General features: G+C 38.1%; 1 non-coding gene across 1 annotated transcript; it reads right to left on the bottom strand.

Annotated features, from left to right (window-relative positions):
- Window positions 1-6,013: 6,013 nt before the first annotated feature.
- Window positions 6,014-6,120, bottom strand: LOC123644203. Its single transcript, XR_006737028.1, has one exon. It is a non-coding gene; the product is annotated as a U6 spliceosomal RNA (small nuclear RNA).
- Window positions 6,121-14,856: the final 8,736 nt, after the last annotated feature.

Genomic DNA, 14,856 nt, shown 5'->3' with positions numbered 1-14,856 from the left:
ACGAGAAACCTAGGAGCTATCCCTCACTCCTTACATCCAATCAGTAACCAAATCTTAATGACACTGACTCTGTATCTCTCCTAAATTTTCTTTTCCATCTTGGCCGCTGCTACCCAGGTTCAGTTTCCCCATTACCACTTATCTCTAAATTGGCACAATAATCACCAAACCTATTTTCCTACCCCTCCATCCCACTCATGCACACACTCCCACTGCGTGCAGTGGATTCCATATCGCTGACGGAGGATCCCGGGAAAACACAAAAGCAGTCACGGATTCCCCTGCTGCAAACCTTTCTGGTGTTTCTCAGGGCTGGGTGGCTGTGGCACGGTGGGTAAAGCATGCATTTGAGGTCTGTGACCTAGGCTGTGTCCCATTTAAGAGGTCAGAAAACTTGAGGGAGTTTTTGTGGTGGTTGTTGATTTGTTTTTAATAACTTTGAGTTTTGGGTTTCTCATCTGTCAAATGAGCATAAAAATACCTTGCACAATTGCTTTGAGAATCAAATGAGAGGGCTCAATACTTCCCAAGGGCATTTCAAATAAGTTTTGTGGGATGTTAATAGATATTTGACTTTTTTAAAAAGGATTTTTGTAGTCAAGTAAGTTCGAACATGATTAAGTTAAATAAAGTTAAACAGAATTCTTTGCTAAGGAACTTCTTAATTTGATCTTAGAATCTATATTTTAAGAACATCTCATGGAAAGAGTTTCATGGGACATGCTTTTGGGAAACACTTGCTTTGTGCAAGTACGAACTCAGTAAGTGGTAACTGACTAAATTCTAAACGCTTTAGCATGTTATAAAGCTGTTGTAGTGGACATTTGACATTTTCTCCTGCAGAGCATTCTTTCCTCGTCTTCAGGTAATAGCCTCCAGTTCTTCCCTTGGGGAACTGCCCCTCTCCCATTCTATGTGGTCCTAGTAGAACTGTCAAAATGCCCTCCCTGACACCCCCCTCTCCACTATACAAGTCTCCAGGGTGAAGCATATAGTCAGTCTCTTCCAGAATTTGAGGCTTTAAGTGGCTTTGTGCAAGGATGCAGGTGATTGGATTCGTGTCATTCCTAAGCAGGGCCTTAAAGAGGCTCTGCTCAAGTTCCTGCTACTGAGACCCAGAGAACTGTCCTACTTTCTGTTTTTCCCCAGGCTTGCTTCTCAGCGGGAACTGTGACCTTGATATAACCCTCTGTGCTATAAGCTCTCTGTTCCCTGAATACCTGTTGAGCTTTATCTACTGCCTCTTTCTCTTCTTACACCGTGTTCTAGCTACACCACACTCTTGGGGTCTCTTGGACACGCCACAAACATGTGAGCCTTTACCTGGAGTCACTTTTCTATCTTTTTTGACTATTACAGTCTGAATCGTGTTTCAAGACTGAGACCAATGGTTGTCTCCTTTGGGAAAGAGCCTTCTCTGACTCCATATATTACAGTTTGAAGAAGCGGATAAATAGCCTCTGTTTTCCCCACCTGAATTCCATGCCAACTGAAGAGAGGCAATGCAGACAACACACAGAAACCAAATTATTCCCTTTAACACTGAAGAAGTCTAAGCTGGAGAGGGGTGAGGGAAACACAACCATGACTTCTTAATTCCGAACCCCACAATTAAGCAGACGTGCCCACTCAGTAAGCGCAGGCAAACCGCAGGCTTCCACCGGTAGGGCCGAGGTTTTACTGCCCGGCTTACCGCAGAGCCCAAGTCAGCCAGGGTACACAGGTGTGGCGGGCCAGAGAGACTGGAGCAGCCACCGAGCTACACAAGCCGGTTACTTACCCTTACTTAGCCCACCTGGCAGAGAGGGGAGGCATGAGCGAGGGGTGGGAAGACCAAAAGCACTGCACTGATCCAGGTCCTTTCACGGGAAACACGAACCCTGGAAATGTGCTTCCAACCCCAACATTCTGCAGCTTTTTCTTCTCTCCACTTAACTCACTGGCAAGGCCGGCCGGGAGCCTGGCCATCCCCCAAGGTCCGGAGTTCCTAGATTGCCTTGCTGCTAACCTTCATTAAGTCACTCCCCCAATACCAACTCCTGTTCTTTTGTGGGTCATTTTGAATCAACAGAGGTCAATATTGATTTTGCCCCAGAAAGCTCTGAAATGGGCCAAAACAGTGTATTAATTAAATCAATTCTAGGGCCATTAAGTACCCAAAGCCGAAAAGTTACTCCCTAGTCTCCTTCCCATTCTAATTATGTGCAGCCATATTGTCCACATAGGCTCAGGAGAGGTTCTGCAGACAGAGTAAATAACTCAATGAAAATACTCTGCAACAAAATGACCAAAATATGACTATAACTAACTGCCTCTTGTTATGCAATTCAATAAGGTGAAATTAAAGGCCCAAGGTTAAATCTCCTTGAAAATTGAAGTCCAAAGCTATAAAAATTCGAAAGAATTTAAGTTAAAGTCAAATTCTCTTGTCCAAATAAAAAATACTCAAGTATTTGTTTTTCTGACATACATAGATTTTGTCTCGTGGAGTCCTCCATGGTATTTTGGGAAAATCCCAGGTCACTATAAAGTGTAGAAACACTCCCCGCCCCAACTGAGATGAAGCCAAGAGAGGCACGAAGGACTCGGACGGGTCCTGCTTGGCCAGTTAGATGGGTTTCTGGGAGGTTACTCACAGGGCACTCACTCCTGGGCAAGACAGGAGCTCTCCGCACACTCACTCCTGGGCAGCTACAGAAGCTCTTTGGAGAGTAAGATCCACCCCACCTACCCAGGTGTTGCCTTAAATCCTTTCCCACTGAGTCACTTTAGAGATCTTATATTGGATCATCACATGTTTACACTGAAGCAAATCAAGCATGGGCAGTCCAATCACCATGTGTTTTACATAACCCACGCTATGTTAATGATATTACAATTCTTCATTAGGCAGAGACTTTAGTATTATAATTAGTTAAAGGGTACTGTAGGTCAGCTAAAGCAGTTCTACAGCAGTCAGGGCTGGTTTACACCGGTTGCGTCTGCCTCAAGGAAGTGCGGAGGCACAGCTCTTGTGCCTTGTAATTATCTTTTGGCATTTGTTTAATCTATTTTGTAATAATCTTGTTGAGCACTGAAAGCTAGCACAGTGTTCCTCTTTGTGTGGTGGGGAACTTGTATTTTTTCCTCACATGGTGACTGTTATGAAATCAGTATTTCTAGAACTACCACAAGTATCATCAAACTAAATTTAGCCACAGAGAGACGAACTCAAAAAAAAAGAGGTTGTTTGAGAATAGCATGGGGGTTGGAGAAAAGGGGACGCTTTTAAAGGCAAAAAGGAGAAATCCACATAAGCTGTTTTGAAACAAAAACCATTAGCTATGGGGGCTTGTCGCAGTTGATGGCATTTGTTCATTGGTGGTACTGGCGGTTGCTAGAAGTAGCTTTAACTGGAACTTCCGGTTGGGAAAGTTCTTCCTGGCAGTTCCTGTTAGGGCACATGTGCCTGAGGGCCCTTCACTTATGACCTCCTGGCTCCATTTTGTTAGGTTTGGCATGAGTGACTCCACTTTGGTACTGACAACTTTTATAGCCTTTATTGTTTAAATGAATCTTCTCCACTTTTACCTATCTATTAATAGAGTAATCATACCCAGGAGATAGTCTCCTATCCTACCAATATATAACAGGCCTGAACTTTTTTTTTCCTGCCTGGATCATCTTTAATATGCCTCGTCTTTCCTGTGACTTCTTAATTTCTCAAGCATATTCCTTTAGGGAAGAGGCAATACTTGTATCCACACCCACAATAATTCTATCACTGTGAAATTCAACAGCGAGGCAGCAAGTCTTTTTTTTTTTTTTAATGGTTTAACTGACATATAATTTGTATGCCATACAATTCATCCATTTAAAGTATAAAATTCAATGGTTTTTAGTATATTCACAGAGTTGTGCAACCATCACCACAATCTAATTTTAGGACATTTTTATAACTATAAAAAGAAACCCCATACTTATTAGCAGTTACTACCCAATCTCCCCAACACTGATCAAACACTAATCTGCTTTCCATCCTTATAGCTTTGCTTATTCTGGTCATTTCATGTAAATGGAATCATATAATGTATGATCTTTTACAACTGGCTCTATCACTCATCATAATACTTTCAAGATGTATCCATATTATAGCATATAATACTTCTTTTTTATTGGCAAGTAATATTCTGTTGTATAAATATACTACATTTTATTTATCCATTCATCAGTTAATAGAATTGGGGGTGGTTCCAATTTTTAGCTATTATGAGTAATGCTGCTATTAACATTTGTGTACAAGTGTTTAAGTGGACATATGTTTCCAATTCTCTTGAGTATATACCTAGGAGTAAAATTTCTGGGTCATACAGCAACTAGATATTTAAACTTTTGAGGAACTGCCAGAGTGTTTTCCAAAGCAGCCCACTATTATACTATCCCATCAGCAATGTATGAGAGTTCCAATTTCTCCACATCCTCACCGACATTTGTTATTGTCTGTCTTTTTCATTATAGCCATCTTAGTGGTTCTGAAGTGCTATCTCATAAAGTACACTTTATCTATTTTGTTCTTTTGCCATTTGTGCTTTTGGTATAGTATATAAGTAGGATTTGCCTAACCCAAAGTCACAAAGTTTACTCCTACGCATTCTTCTAAGAGTTTTCTAGTTTGGGCTCTTAAATTTAGGTCTGTGATTCATTTGAAGTTAATTTTTATGTGTGGTGTGAGGGTGGGGTCTAACTTTATTCTTTTGCATGTTAGTATCCAGTTATCACACCACCGTTTGTTGAAGAGACTATTTCTCCCTTTGAATTGCCTTGGTACCATTTTCAAAATCAATTGGACATAAAGATGAGGGTTTATTTTGGGACTCTCACTTCTATTTCATTGATATATGTCTATCCTGATTCCACTACCACACTGTGTTGATTACTAAAATTTTTAGTAAGTTTTGAAATTGGCAAGTGTGATCCTCCAACTTTCATGAAAGTGTTTTTTTTCAAGAGTATTTTGGATATTCTTGGTGTCTTGCATTTCCACATGAATTCTAGAAACAGCTTGTCAATTTCCTCAAAAAAGCCATCTGAGATTTTGATAGGGATTGTGTTGAATCAGTAGACCAATTGGGGGATTATTGTCATATTAACAATATTAAATCTTTCAACCCATGAGAAAGATATATATTTCCATTTATTTAGGTTTGCTTTAATTTCTTTCCACAGCGCTTTACAGTTTTCAGGGCACAAGTTTTACACTTATTTTGTTATATTTATTTCTAAGTATTTTATTCTTTTTGATGCTGTTATCAATGGAATTGTTTTCTTAATTTCATTTGCAGATTTTTCATTGCTAGTTTAGTAAGTCCTCACTTAGCGCCATGGATAGGTTCTTGCAAATTGCAACTTTAAGCAAAACAACATATAAGGAAACCAATTTTACTGTAGGCTAATTGATACTAATTGATATAAATAAGTTCCCATGGCATATTTCTGGTCACAAAAACATCACCAAACTTCTAAATAAAGACCTCAACACTTTTAATATTAAACACTGAAATAAATGTGAGCTATACATACATTTCAGAAAGATTATTAAAAGCAAGTAAGAAAACTATTTTACCTTATTCCCATTCAGGGACTCAGATAGCCAGATCTTCTCCTGGTAGCTCAAGGCACAAAGCAGGAACTGACCCTGGGCAGGACACCATGCCATCACAGATGTATCACATTCATACACACACCCATGCTCACGCAGACTGGGATGATTTAGACATGCCAACGTGAAATGGGAGTACCTGGAGAAAACCCATGCAGACATGGAAGAACATGTGAACTCCACATGGACAGTGGCCCCAGCGAGGAATCAATTATTTTCTTATCTATGTTATAATGAAATGATGTCGAATGAAACAATGTTATTTGAGAGCCTACTATGTATAGAAATACAATTGATTTTGACCTTATATCCTGCAATCTTGCTGAACTTGTTTCTTAGTTATAATAGGTTTTTTGTGGATTCCTTAGGATTTTCTATTTTTTTTTACAATTTAAAAATATTTGTGTCATCTTTGCCCAGGGGCCATACTAATCTTCTTTGTATCATTCCAATTTTAGTATATGTGCTGCCAAGGTGAGCACTGGATCTTCTATATGTAAGATCATATCATCTGTAAATAGAAACAGTTTTACTTCTTTCTTTCCAGTCTGGATGCATTTTATTTCTTTTTCTTGCATAATTGTCCTGGCTAGACCCTCCAGTGGACATCTTTCTTTAATCTTTGTTTATAGTAAGGGGATAGCATTGAGTCTTTCACCATTAAGTTTGATGGCTGTGGATGTTTTGTCAATATCCTTTATCTGGTTGAGGAAATTCTTTTCTATTCTACTTTGTTGAGTATTCTATCATGAAAAAGTATAGGATTTTATCAAATGCTTTTTTTCCTGCATCTGTTGAGATGATCATAGGGGTTTTGTTTTTATTCTACTTATATAGCATATTATACTAATTGATTTTTGGCTATGAAACCAACCTTGCATTCTTGGGATAAATCCCAGTTGGTCATGGTGTATATATAATTCTTTTCATATGTTGCTAGATTCAGTTTGCTAATATTTTGTTGAGGATTTTTACATTTATATTCATAAGAGATACTGGCTTCTAGTTTTCTTCTCTTGCGATGTCTTTGATTTTGGTATTAGAACAATACTGGCCTCATAAAATGAATTGGGAAGTGTTTCTTCCTCATATTTTTTTGGGGGAATCAGTAATGAAGAATTGATATTACTTCTTCTTTAAATGTTTGGTAGAATTCAGTGGTGAAACCATTTGGACCTGGGCTTTTCTTTGTGAGAAGTTTTTAAAAACTCTTTGCTTATTACCGGTCTATTCAGATTCTCTCTTTATTCTTGATTCATAGCAGTACTTTGTGTCTTCTAGGAATTTGTCCATTATCACCTAAGTTATCTAATTTGTTGGCACTCATTTGATCATTCTATTTACTTATAATCCTTTTTATTTCAGTGAAGTCAGTAGTAATGTGCCCTCTTTCATTCTTGAGTTTAGTACCTTGAGTCTCATTTTTTATCAGTTAGTCTAGCTAGCTAAAGCTTTGTCCATTTTGTTGATCTTTTCAGAGAACAAATTTTTGGTTTTATTGATTTTTCTCTACTCTTTTTATATTCTCTATTTCATTAATTTTTGCTCTAATCATTATTTTTTCCCTTCTGCTTGCTTTAAGCTTAGTTTGTTCTTTTTCTAGTGGAAGGTAAGACTTATTATATTTTTTAATTGACACACAATTGTACGTATTTATGGGGTACGTAAGTGCTGTTTCAATACATATAATGTATAGTAATCAGATCAGGGTAATTATATCCATCATCTCAAGCATTTAGCATTTCTTTGTGTTAGGAACATTCATTATAGCCATTTGAAACTATATATTATTGTTAAGTATAGTCATCCTACATTGCTATTGAACATTAGAATTTATTCCTCCCATCTAGCTATAATTTTGGACCCTTTTAACAAATCTTTCCCTATCTCTCCCTTCCCCGTACCCTTCCTACTCTCCCTCTAGGATCCTCTATTCTACTTTTTACTTCTATGGGATCAACATTTTTTTTGCTTCCACATATGAATGAGAACACGTGGTGTTTAACTTTCTGTTCCTGGCTTATTTCACTTAACATAATGTTCTCCATTTCCATCCATGTTGCCACAAATGACAGGATTTCATTCTTTTTATGGCTGAATAATATTTCATTGTGTGTATACATCACATTTTCTTTATTCATCTGTTTTTGGATGCCTAGGTTGATTCCATATCTTGGCTATTGTGAATGGTGCTGCAATAAACAGGAGGTGCAGATGTCTCTTCGATATACTGATTTCCTTTCCGTTGGATAAATGCCCAGTGGGTTGTTGGATCATATAGTAACTCTATTTGTAGTTTTTATAAGAGACCCCCATACTGTTCTTCATAGTTTACACTTCTGCAGTGTGTGAGTTCCCTTTTCTCTGCAACCTGTTATTTTTTGTCTTTTTGATAGTAGCCACCCTAATTGGGGTAAGATGATACCTCATTGTGGTTTTGATTTGCATTTCCTAATGATGGGTTAAATTATTAATTTGCAATTTTCTATTTTTTATATAGGCATTTATAACTATAAAAATCTTTGTAAGCACTGCTTTGGCTAAAACCCAGTAATTCTTTGCATTAATAAAGTTTATTGTTTTTACCATTCTTTTCTAGGTGGATCACAACTTGACTCTCTCTAGTAGCATAAGGCATATCCACACAAATCCACAACATCCTAAAGTTTCACTGGGTCAAAAGGCATTCTAGTCTGTCCATTTTTCTCAGTGTCTTTGTGTCTTTCATGTTGACATTTCTCAAAAGTAGTGTTTCTCCTTTGAACCTAGGATAAAATATATTGCAGTCTTTCCTAACCAGATCACTCCAGTTTGATCTACTTGCTTTTTAAAGATCATTTCATCTTTTATCACATATTCCTCTATTGTGCATTCTAGTTCTTTTCTAGGACCCCTTCTTAAGTAATGGTACATAGAGCAGAAGGATGTTAAACCCAACTGAGCCTACTTTTTTCCCCTTCTAATCCAATGGTTTGATAGCCAATCTGTGAGTATCAGTCAGGATAGCCTAAGATATAGTACAGTTACAATGGAACCCACTATCTCAGTGTCTTAAAACAAGAAAGAATTATTGTAAATTAGTAGGGAATTGTGTTCATCATAGTTAATCAGGGACCTAGGCTAACAGAGTGGCAGTCACTTTGAGCACTAATACTTGTTATGCTACAGGGAAAAGAGACCAATTAAATGCCTTACCAGGAATAGACACCTGATACCTGCAGTCTGAACTCTTGGGTCAGAACTAGCTTGTCACATGGCCCCAGTAAACCACAAGGGGTGTAGAAAATACAATTCCACCATGTGTATAGGATGATGGAATGCTGAAAGTCTTTGGCTTTATGGCATTAATGACTATACCAGATGGTAGATGAGTTCCCCCTTCAAAGGGACTGAGATCAAAGTCAGAGACTAGACAGAAGCAATGTGGAAAATTACAAAGAAGTTCCACTTAGTATCAGTCCCTTCTTTTTTACCTATTTAATTCTGGGACCTCTTACTTAGGTCCTTTATTATAGACATGAGCCTCTTCAACACATCCAGGAAACAACTGTACACTATCAGAACATTATCAAGTTTGGTGATATATTATAAATTAAAATACAATTTCATATTTTGTGAAATATAGTCCAATGTATACATATAAATAAGAGTATCCCTTTTAAAGCAATTGTTTTGGAAAAATCAAACATTTATTCTAGTGTACCTCCTATCTAAAAGATATTTAGAACCCCACTTTTGGCATTGCTTTCAGAGCATTTGACTCATTCTTTTCAATATCTTCCTTGATATTGATGGAAAGGCTTTATTGACAAAGTTTTATTGGGTGTCTTTAATATGTCAGACATTATACTAAATGCTATATGTTTAACAATATGTAAGACACAATCTCTTAAGGCACTATGTCAGGCAAGATAGGCAGACACACAGCCTATAATAGCAATACTCCTAGTTATGGGGGAATGTGAGTTTTAGCTGCTCACTGGAAATTTGAAAGGAAATAAGAGCCAATTAAATCCACACATAATGGTGAGAATTTTCATGTGTACACCAAGAGCATGGCAATGAACACATGACTCATGATGAGCTTTGAAATATCCATAATTCCAATCAGATGGCCAGATATAATTATAAAGCAGCAGAACTGAAAACTGTGATAATCAAGAAAGCTGAGATACTTCAATTTCTTAGGAGCAAAAAATGAGGATAAGCATCATGGAACCATGCAGAAGGGGAGTTTGAGGGGCAAAATGTGCTATTTAATTTGCATTGTCCAGGAGAGAGCACCAGAAGTTGTCAGATATAGATAGAGCATCCATTGTAGTTTGTAGTGTTGTGGAGAAGGGCTGGTTCTTACCAATGCCTGGATGAAACACTCCTCAAGTTCATCAGATTCTCCTTGTGTTGACTCCTAGTGTCTTTTAGGAGAGTTATTCTCTTTCCCAGATACCATGACATTGGAAACCAAAACATGGCACCTTAGTCACTGGAAAGGAATCCTCCCATTATAATTTAGTTGATACTGTAGTTTATGGTTTAGTTAGTGAGCTTGGTACATATCAGCAACCTCAAGTATGATCAACTTTGGGGTCCTGATAAAATCATTTCCAGGCCCATACAAAAGTAAGTAAGTCTCTGGATCCTATTGTATTACACTAACCAGCCATCCCTGTTTAGTGGCTCCATAGATTAGTGCTAACAGCGTGGGTTAGGAGACAGCTGATTATGAGTTTGAACCCTGGTTCTGACACCTAGTTATCTGTGTAACTATGTATAAGCCTTGGTTTCCTCATATATAAAATAAGGCTGCTAATAGTATCTACCTCATAGAACTGTTCTGAAGATAAAATAAAATACCACACATAAAATCCTTAGCACAGGACTTGAGCACAGGTGTTACATATCAACACCACTTTCACTGGGTAACTGCAATAGACAGATGTGGTAACTCTGGGCAAGGCAAGTGCAAAGGCACCATGAAGCTTAACATTTACAGGGTGAAAGTAGGCATGCTCTATACAATTTATTATTATATAATGTGACAATGGCTTTGATAATGACAAAATGCTATAGGGTCTCAGAGGAAAAAGTAACTGTCACCTGGAGGTGGAGGATGGGAAGGACAGTAGGGGAAGGCACAAATGTGTAGGATGCGGCAGGTGGAGAGAAAGCATATATTGTGTTCTGGGTACTTCTGTGGGATAATTAGACTGTAGGGAGGAGAGGATGGGGCTATGGCAGGAGAAGAAGTTAAGAAAATAGCCTGTGGCCATATCTAAAGAGTGTTTAATTCTACACAGATATGTTTTCAGCAGGGGACTGACAGAATCAGATCTGGGTTCAAGAAGATAACCATCATGGCAGAGTGGTGGGCAAAACGAGGATGACTAGACTGATTTCAAAACTTATTATAAAGCTACATTATCAAAAGAGTGTGTTACTGGCATAAATACAGACATTCAGACCAATGGAATCGAGAATAGAGAGCCTGGAAAAATAGACCCTCATATACATGGTCAAATGATTTTCAGTAAGGATGTCAAGACTATTTAATGGGAAATGAAATTTTTTAATGCATGGTATAGTGAAAGCTGGATATCCATGTGCAAAAGAATAAAGTTGGACCCTTATAAAAAATTAACTCAAAATGGATAAAAGACCTAAGTATAAGAGCTAAAACTATAAAACTCTTAGTAAAAAACATAGAGGGAATGCATTATGGTATTGGATTTGCATTGGTTTCTTGGCTATGATACCAAAAGCACAGGCAACAAAAGAAAAAATAGATAAATTGAACTACATCAACATTTAAAACTTATAGGTATCACATAACACAATGAATAGAGTGGAAAGGCAACCCATGGAATGGGAGAAAATATTTGCAAATCATATATCTATATATATCTGATAAGGTGTTAATATCCAGATTATACAAAGAACTCAACAACAAAAAATCTGATTTCAAAAATGGGAAAAGGAATTGGATAGACATTTCTTTAAAGAAGATACACAAATGGCCAACAAGCATTTGAAAAGATGCACAACATTACTAATCATTAGGGAAAGGTAAATCAAAATCACCTTATACCTATAAAGATACTATCCAAAAAAGAAAGTGTTAGGGAGGATGTAGAGAAATTGGAATCCTTTGCCTCCCACATTTACATAAGTCTTTTGATTTGTTCACTCATGAAAGTCAAGGACTTGGACTCAGTACTGACACCAACTTTGGGAGATCATAAGTGACTTGTAGCTTATTTTTCTAAATAATTGGATGTGGTAACAAAAGGATGGCCCATTTGTCTGCTACTCGTGATATTTTATAGAAAGCTAAAAAGTTTACCCTCGGGGAACTAGTAACTGTTCATACCGTGCATTACCCCTACTAGAACAAAAGGGAGGCTTTTGGTTAATGGCTGACTGGTTGGGTAAGTATCAGACTACTTTGTTAGATAATCCTAATGTACTTCTGAAGGCGGCGTCCATCTCAAATCTAGCCACCTTGCTACCTACCTATGGACTCTCATTCCCCAGTCCATGATTGTATTCAAATTATCGACCAAGTGTGTTCTAGTCACCCAGATTTGATTGATTAGCCCGTCGGACCCAGATGAGGAGCGCTTTACCGTTGGGTGCAGCTTTATGAAACAAGGACAACACAAAGCTGGGTATGCTGTGGTTACCGGCCAGCAGGTAATTGAGGAGTGAGCCCTGCCCCACTGGGACACCTGAAACCATATCCCTGTATGTCTTGCTTGGCCTTTGGAGATTTTCATTTACCTGGCAGGACAACTCTTTAGTTAGGATCTCTCAATCTATTCCCTTTTCCACTAACCTATCTCACTGCTGGATTAGCTCCCTAAAACTGTTTTCACAACTGACTAGGGGAATTTTGGGATGGAGATTCCATCTAGGGGACACAAGGCCAGTATTTCCTGGGAGGGATCCAGATGGGGATGGGTACTTCTTTGGACATACTTTACTACCTTATTGTGGGTGGCTGTGGCAGCTCAATATGTACTAAGAAATTCCAGTTGCACATTTAACATTTTCATTCTTCTTCACACCTCCAACTACGTCCTATTTCAGCAGGAAGCAGATAGATCAACATCCTTATTGCACAAGATTGAGGAATAGACTGAAAACGAGGGAGTTGTAACTGCTTCTATGAACAAATTTCAATGATTCCTATATGTTTTTTATAATCCTCTTGTTCTCATATTTTAGATATCAGGACAGTAGAGCTTGATGGCCAGAACCCTGTAACTTTTAACTAACTTGACTTTTTGTTTCTGAGAAATGGCAGAATTTCTGCAGGACAAAGGAGTTGAGATTCCAAAGGCCACTGTGCAGACTTCCTGCTGCCAAGACTCACTATCCCTCAGTAATCTGCCCCTTGTTAAAAGCTCCCACTCTCTGTTAGGAAGACAGATTTGAGGCTGCTTCCCCCATTCTCCTGGCTGACATCAGTTGCATTAAAAATTCTTTTCTTGGCCAGGTGTGGTGGCTCACGCCTGTAATGCTAGCATTCTGGGAGGCCAAGGCAGGAGGATAGCTTGAGCTCAGGAGTTCCAGCCCAGCCTGAGCAAGAACAAGACACCATCTCTACTAAAAACAGAAAAATTAGCCACGTGTCATGGTGCACACTTCTAGTCCCAGAGATTTGGTATAATGAAGATAGGCAGAAAAGTATATCATGAATGCTTGAAAAAGTTGTAAAAAGATTTTGCAAATCAGAGGAATAACTAGAGGAAGGACACAGCCTCTCAAGGCCTTTTACTGTCTCCATGTAAACTCGTGTGGGGTAATTGCCTCACTAGCTTTTGGTGATCGCACTAAGCTTTCCTTTTACCTCACCCCAAGGTCTATGCCCAAATGGGTACAAGCCTTATTTCTCTTTATCACTCACTACTAAATTCTTCCTCAAAATTCAGCCACATTCTTTGGTATCAACTACCATGATTTTTAGGGCGATGTTTTACTAGAGGACAATAGTAAGGAATCTGTTTAGGGAGAGTAACATCAGCTTAATGCTTAGTTTTTTTTTTTTTAAAGTTTTAATTAAAAAAAATTTAAAGAACGAACAACACACAATTGTATAGTATACCCCATAAGGCTTTTCTTTAGACATCCAGTGAGAACAACCCAAGCAATCTTCATATGTGTATGACTGGAGTGGAAGAGCAACAAACAGGTATCAGACATTAATTTTGCCACTCCATATCCCTGGGTGTAAATAATAAGGTGCAAAATTCTCTTTCAATGAAGGGTCCAGAAGATACAAATAAGCTTTTCCTTTAACCCTGGGTTTAGCCAACCTCTTATCCACCACACTTCTAAATACTGCTTTTGCTACAGTAACTGACAAATCTATATTAGTCCCAGTATTATCTAAGAACTCTCAATATTTTCTATGAACCTGCATGTACCTGAGCTTTTTCCTTAACCAGAGCAAAGGCTAACATTTCATTTCCTGAATATCACTCACTGAAAATAAAATTTGGGGCAGTTTCCACAGTCTATAAAGGACATAGTGTTAGATTGCTGCCACTTTAAGAGTTTCCATAGGATCCATACATAGGGGAAAATCCCCAAGTTATTAGGTATGTGTTCAGTTAACTTTCTATGATATTGACATACTCATTTTCAGATGACTATACCAGTCTACACTACTCTCAGTAGTGGAAGAGGATTCTTTTTCTTTACCTTCCAACCAATGTTCAATATTTGGACTATTTTTCATTAAGTTTATTACAGATTTTTGAAAAGTATTAAGCAATTTTTCTAATTACATGAGCAGCTTCAACTTCAATTTGCCTTTTTGTAGATTTTGTCTTTGTTTTATAGATTTGTCTTTTATAGATACTGCTGTGTAACAAATTACTCAAAAACTTGAGTGGTTTAAAACAATAAACATTTATTATTTCATAGTTTCTGTGGGTCAAGAATTCAGGTGTGGCTTAGCTGGGTAGAGCTGGCTCAGGTTCTCTCACAAAGTCGCAGGCAAGGTGTCGGCTGGGGCTCGTCATTGGAGTGTTCAACTTGGGCTCAAGGATCCACTTCTAAGATGCCTCAGTCACATGGCTGGCGAGTTGGTGATAGCTACCAGCTGCTCCACAGTGCCCCTAGAGTGTTCTCACAACATAGTGGCAGGCTTTACCCAGAGCAGGTGATCCAAGAGAACAAGGTAGAAGTAGTAATGTATTTTATGGTTTAGTCTT

This window comes from Lemur catta, chromosome 8 (genome assembly GCF_020740605.2).
Source record: "Lemur catta isolate mLemCat1 chromosome 8, mLemCat1.pri, whole genome shotgun sequence".
Taxonomy (NCBI): Eukaryota; Metazoa; Chordata; class Mammalia; order Primates; family Lemuridae; genus Lemur; species Lemur catta.
The sequence above is the reverse complement of the archived record's forward strand: the minus strand, read 5'-3'. Positions and strand labels throughout refer to the sequence as shown.